Raw genomic sequence first — 7,242 nt, forward strand, 5'->3', positions numbered from 1 at the left:
TGTAGTCCCAGCTACTTGAGAGGCTAAGGCAATACAAAAGAATCGCTTAAGCCCAAGAGTTTGAGGTTGCTGTAAGCTGTGACGCCACAGCACTCTACCGAGGGTGACACAGTGAGGCTGTCTTAAATAAATAAATAAATAAATAAATCCCAAATTTCATCAGACTACTCCAAGCTAAAATTTAATTAAATTAATTTAACCCACTAAAATATCTACTTATTGCTCTTGTTGTTGTTGTTGTTGTTGTTTTGGAGATAGAATCTCACTTTATCGCCCTTGGTAGGGTACCATGGCATCAACAGCTCACAGCAACCTCCAACTCTTGGGCTTAGGCGATTCTCTTGCCTCAGCCTCCCGAGTAGCTGGGAGTACAGGTGCCTGCCATAATACCCGACTATTTTGGGGTTACAGTTTGGCTGGGGCGGGTTCAAACCTGCCACCCTCAGTATATGGGGCCGGCACCCTACCCACTGAGCCACAGGCGCTGCCCAACATACTGCTCTTGAAAACTATCAAAATCCTTAGTATAGTATAAAGCCTATGAGTATTTGCAGAGGCTTAATAAATATTTGTTGAAGGGAGGAAGTACCTCCACTTGGGAAGAATTGCCTTGTCCCTTCCTTTATTAATTTGCCCTGTTTAAATCTCAGAGTACCTCCCCACTTCTAACTTCTTGGAAGCACCTAATTGTAGCCTTTGGCATCTCAAAGTGATTCCCTCAAGGCCACACAGCTGGTGAATAAGAACCAACTAGAATATATAGCCCTATTGTTTTAACTGTAGAGTCACAGTTAAATGGGAAGCAATCAGCTTAAAAGTGACAAACACTGGAATGATGTTTGGTCCTCCCCAGACACTCCCACCAAGAGTTTCTAGGCCTTGGTATAGTCTATCAAAGATAAAGGAAATTCAGTAGGGTGGGGTAGCTCACTCTAAGAGCACTTTGGGATGCCTGGGAGGATTGTCTGAGCCCAGGAGTTTGGGGTACAGTGAACTATGACTGTGCCACTGCACTCTAACCTGACCAACAGAGTGACACCTATGTGTAAGAAAAAGAGAGAAAAAAAGGGAAAATCATCTCCCCTTCATTTTTAGACAATTAAAACTGTTACTGAAAGTCAGACAATTCAAATAATACTCCACCCTACTCAGTTTATTGAAAGGTAAAGAGAGTAAGGGAAAGGAGCCTATGTGAGAGGGAGAGACTCAGGCCCTCCTTTGTAGAGTGGTCCTAAGGTGCTTTAAGCCATCTGCCTTCAAGACAAGAAGGTGGATGACAGGCTCCAGTCTAGTTAAGGAAGTGATCTGCAATATCTATTCTCAAAGATTCTACAGTATACCATAGTCCAGCCAGGGACTAGAACAAGAATGGGATGTGTGTGGAGGAAATGGGATTAATCCCAGCTCAAATGTTGGGTGGAATCCCAGCTGCTGCAGCTGCTGAGGGCTTAACCAGCTGTTACCCGGGCAGCTGAAATGTTCTGCCCAGGCTTGGCTCTCAGGGTGGCAGCCCTGTCTCAGCTTGTGGACATCAGTTCCAAGCTAAGCCAAGGCTCTGCTGAAGGATCACAAGAAAGCAAAAGAGAATAGCAGAGAAAGAGTCCTCAGTTTTTAAGGACTTCTGTTTAGACACCATGTGCTTTGAAATGAGACAACTGTGTTCTTAGGTTATGGGGTCCCAAGAAGAGAAGTTGAAAGACAGTTAGGTTTAGGTTTCTGAGGAAAGCAAAGCTTGGGCTGGAGGTATCACCTTCAATTCTGTTCCTACCCTTTCCTTCTCCAGTTTCCTTATAATCTTCCCCACTATCTGCTTCCACAGGATGCTCTGTGTGGGAGTGGGAGCATTTCCTACTTGTGATTGAAACTACAGGCTCGGCGCCTGTGGCTCAAGTGGCTAAGGCACCAGTCACATACACCTAAGGTGGCGGGTTCGAATCCCCAGCCCGGGCCCGCCAAACAACAATGATGGCTGCAACCAAAAAATGGCTAGACGTTGTGGCAGGCGCCTGTGGTCCCAGCTACTTGGGAGGCTGAGGCAGGAGACTCACTTGAGCCTGGAGACTCGCTTGAGCCCAGAAGTTGGAGGTTGCTGTGAGCGTGATGCCATGGCACTCTACCCAGGGGGATAGCTTGAGGCTCCGTCTCAAAAAAAAAAAAAAAAAAAGAAACTACAGCAGGAACACCTAGACACTCAGAGGAGATCAATCTACATAGGGATAAATACTATCTAAAAATCCCTATCCTTGGCTCAGCGCCTGTGGCTCAAGTGGCTAAAGCGCCAGCCACGTACACCTGAGCTGGTGGGTTCGAATCCAGCCTGGGCCCTCCAAACAATGATGGCTGCAACCAAGAAATAGCCTAGCATTGTGGTGGGCGTTGTAGTCCCAGCTACTTGGGAAGGCAAGAGAATCGCTTAAGCCCAGGAGTTGCAGGTTGCTGTGAGCAGTGATGTCACAGCACTCTACCCAGGGCGACAACTTGAGGTTCTGTCTCAAAAAAAAAAATCCCTATCCAGTTGCCAATTTCCTTCTTAAAATACAGAGTGGCCATAACGTTCGTGTGCAATTTAAAAGGGTACATTATTTTAAATTGCACACAAATGTTATGGCCACCCTGTATAAGTTTGGGCTGGGTGGGCGGCGCCTGTGGCTCAAAGGAGTAGGGTGCCGGCCCCATATGTTGGAGGTGGCGGGTTCAAACCCAGCCCCGGCCAAAAACTACAAAAAAAAAAAAATAGTAAGTTTGGGCTGGGTGCAGTGGCTATCACCTATAATCCTAACACTCTGGAAGGATGAGGCAAGAGGATCACTCAAGCTCAAGAGTTCAAGACTAGCCTGAGCAAGAGCAGGACCTTGTCTCTACTACACACAGAAAAAGAAAAAATTAACCAGGCATTTTGGTGAGCACCTGTAGTCCCAGCTACTGGGGAGGCTGAGACAGGAGGATCACCTGAACTCAGGAGTTTGAGGTTGCTATGAGAGCTAGGTGGGACAAGAGTGAGATTCTGTCTCAAAATACACACACACACACACACACACACACACACACACGAAATTTGATTATTTTCCTGGGTAGGATTATTCTCCTGCTTCAAATCCTACAATGTCTTTTCACCTTTAGGACAAAATCCAAAATCCTTCAAACAGATCACCTCTCTCTCTGGCTATACTGAACTTGTTGCTGCTCCTCAGATCCATCTTACTCTTGTTCCCCAACTCTAGGCCTTTGCATATGCTTTCCCCTCTGTTTGGACAACTCTTTGACCACTCTAGACAACCTTGTAACCACTTATACCTCTCTTGTCTGATGAAGTGTAAGAGCCATGGAGGAAAGGGATTATGAGCATGCCTGCCTTTATTGTCTTGTCTCCACCACAAAGCACAATACGTAGTAGGCACTCAGGAAACCTTAACTCCCTCTCAGAGAGATGTTCATTTATATACATCAACCAAGTCACATACAGAGACAATAACAAGGAGAGGGTGTTGAATAGGCTAATTGGCCACAATATCCCTCAGAGGGAAATAGAACTCAACCGACTTTCTTTCCCATGACAGCTATATCAATCTTCCAGCCAAAGAGGACAGTTTCCTCCAATATAGCACAGACCACAAAAGCACAGTCAAAAATAAACACATCGTTTCTAGTTAGAAATGCTTATTTTCCAAGAAGAGCTGATTATTTTTACTAAGACCTTGTCTTAGCATTACTTCAAACATTTCTGGAAGTTTGTATCAGTTGCTAGGGATGACATAACTTGAGCCACAGATTGAGTGATTTGAACAACAGAAATTAATTTTCACACAGTTCCAGAGGCCAAAAGTCCAAGAGCAAGATTCTAGACAGTTTGGCTTCTGGTAAGGGCTCTCTTCCTATCCTGAAGACAGCCACCTTCTCCCTACTTCCTCATGTAGACTTTTCTCAGTGTATGTGCATGTGGTGGGGAATAGAGCATGAACACTGTGGTGTCTCTTCTTCTAAAAGCACTAATCCTATAGGATCAGGGCCTTACTCTTATGACCTCATGTAACCTCACTTACTTCCTTAGAGTCCCCGTATTCAAATACAGCCACATTAGAGGTTAGGGCTTCAACATATGAATGGAGAGGGCTGGGCACAGTGGCTCACACCTATAATCACAGCACTCTGCCTCAATCCAAAGCAGGTGGATTGCCTGAGTTCAGGAGTTAGAGACCAGCCTGAGCTAGAGCAAGACCTTGGCTCTAAAAGAAAAACAAAAGGCGGCACCTGCGACTCAGTGAATAAAGCGCCGGCCCCACATACCAAGGGTGGCGGGTTCAAACCCAGCCCCAGCCAAACTGCAACAAAAAAAATAGCTGGGTGTTGTAGCAGGTGCCTGTAGTCCCAGCTACTTGGGAGTCTGAGGCAAGAGAATCGCCTAAGCCCAAGGCATTGGAGGTTGCTGTGAGCTGTGAAGCCACGGCACTCTACTAATGGTTAATAAGTGCAACTCTGTCTCAAAAAAAAAAAAAAATAGCTGGGCGTGGTGGTGGGTACCTATATTCCCAGCTACTTGGGAGGCTAAGACAAGAGGATAGCTTGAGCCCAAGAGTTTGAGGTCACTGCGAGTTAAGACACCTTGGCACTCTTACCGAGGGTGACCAAGTGAGATTCTGTTTCCAAAAAAAAAAAAAATATATATATATATATATATATATCTAGAGAGAGTTATAGTTATATATATGTATATGTGTGTGTGAATGGAGGGGGTACAAACATTCAGTCCATAACAAAACCTAATATTCCCTGTCTTTCTCTAGTCCAAAAAGAGCTAAGAGTCATCTTATGCTTTCCGCATTAGTGTACTAGCCTACCATGGCTTCCTGCTAGAAACCTGTACCAATATATGTAGCTCCTTAACTGGATGGCTAAATAGCTTTAGTTAGGGAGGCCAGCTGTTCAATCAGGAGGAAGAAAAGCAAATGAAAATGAGAGGGGAGAAAGCTAGGAGGATCCATCAAAGCAGTCTTATTTCTCATTACTCCTGCTCCATTTCCTTAATTAGTGGCTGTGGTAACTTGGACAAGTGACTTAAGCCTCTCTTTGTCCCAGTTTCCTCATCTGTAATACCATCTCAGAGAGTTATCGTGAGGATTAAAGGAATGCACCTAACTGCCAGAACAGGGCCTGGCATGTATTAAGTTATCCTCGTCTCCTGCTTTAAATAGGCTGCACATCTTCATCCCAAATTCCAAGTTCATGCTCATGATGTTCCTTCTGCCTCAAATGCCCTTTCCAGTCTCCTCCGCCTACACATGCTTCAACACCCTAGTCAGGACCTCCTTCTTCCACAAGGCCTTCTCTGTACTAATATGGCATTTACTGCCAGTTCAACTCATCCCAAATAAGTAACAATGTTGCTTTGGCAGTTACATATTTTATACATTCATGTGTACTTCTCCAGGAAAGAAACTGTTTCTTAACATTTTGTGTTTTTTCAGTGCCTAATACAGTGCTAGGCTGTAGATTTTCAGTTAATCGTGCTTGAAGAAAGGAAGGAATAAAAGACCAGATTCTGGATGATAAAAAACGTCACCTCAATCTTTAGGTGAGATTCTCAACTCTGGTTTCTCAGTATGCAGAGAGATCCTGCCAGGGTTATCACATGATGCTCTTTAAATTCTCAAAATAAGAATATATTAAGAACTCTGGGAGACTAGGGCAAGTGGATTGCCTGAGCTCAGTTCAAAATCAGCCTGAGAAAGAGTGAGACCCCATCTCTAAAAATAGCCAGGTGTTGTGGCAGCACCTATAGTCCCAATTACTTAGGAGGTTGAGGCAAGAGGATCACTTGAGCCCAAGCCCAAAAGTTTGAGGTTGCTGTCAGCTGTGATGCTATGGCACTTTACTTAGAATGACAAAGTGTGACTGTCTCAAAACAAAAATAGATTACTTTCAATCATACTTTAGTTCTAAAACAAACCCAAATCCGTCTCACACTACCTTCTGGAGAAAGGAGTTTCATGAACTCAAACAATCACAGCTGTGACATAACCCCCAGAAAGTTTGCATTGATAATACTTTTAGTGGAACAGTGAAAAGAGAAACAGTCAGAGAATAGAAGGCAGCAAAGGCAGCAAGAAATGGCCAAAGAATAGAAAACATTTACTGAGTGTCTATTGGGGATTGTAATCCTTGGCCGGGATCCTGTCAGGGAGATGTCATTATCCCCAGACCCGTGTGACTTCCAAACAAAGTTCTTTCCCTCATCCTCATTGCTTATTTTGATGAGAAGAGATGCTGCAACCAGAAGCTGCTCCATGGGCAAGTGAACATGCTCACCTGCGTCACAGAGATGATGCACTTGCTGCTTGAGAGCAAGTTGCAAATTGTTTTAGCGAGCTGGGGGAAACTCAAGGGAGCAAGGATAATAAAAGATGGAAGTGGAAGGGGGCTGTGAGAGGTAAATCTCAGCCCTAGGAAGTTACCTACAGGATGTAGGAAAATCAGTTTTCCTTGCCCCCAATTTACTAAGTTGTCTCTGGACAATTTATTAAGGTGCTTGGAATCACCATTATGGTTTTATGATTAAAGGCTTTATTTTCAGCAGGCCTTTAAGATATTAATATACACATTATCCAGGAAAGGTAGCAAAACCAAGGAGCCATCAAAGCAGGATGACTAGTTAATTTATCAGATTAGTCATCACCTGAGGTGACATGAAAGGGAGGTACTAGGATCTGACAGAAGAAAACAAGGCCAGGTTTAGATAGAAAGTAGGAGGCTGACATGGTGGCTCATGCCTGTAACCTCAGCACTCTGGGAAGCTGAGGTGGGTCGAGGGCTTAAGCTCAGGAGTTTGAGACCAGCCTGAGCAAGAGCAAAATCCCATTTCTAATAAAAATAGAAAAACCAGCAGGCATCATGGTACCTGTAGTCCCAGCTACTCAGGAAGGTGAAGCATGAGGATTTCTTTTCTTTCTTTCTTTTTTTATTTTTAGAGACAGCATCTCACTTTGTCGCCCTTGGTAGAGTACCATGGCATCACAGCTCACAGCAACCTCCAGCTCCTGGGCTTAGACGATTCTCTTTCCTCAGCCTCCCAAGTAGCTGGGACTATAGGCGCCTGCCACAACACCCAGCTATTTTTTTGTTGCAGTTTTGGCTGGGGCCAGCTACCCTCGGTATGTGGGGCTGGCGCCATACTCACTGAGCCACAGGCACCACCCAAGGATTTCTTTTCTTTGTTTTTTTTAATGATAGTTTTTTTTTTTTTTTTTT

This window comes from Otolemur garnettii, unplaced genomic scaffold (assembly GCF_000181295.1).
Source record: "Otolemur garnettii isolate 467f Iridium unplaced genomic scaffold, OtoGar3 scaffold00070, whole genome shotgun sequence".
Lineage (NCBI taxonomy): Eukaryota > Metazoa > Chordata > Mammalia > Primates > Galagidae > Otolemur > Otolemur garnettii.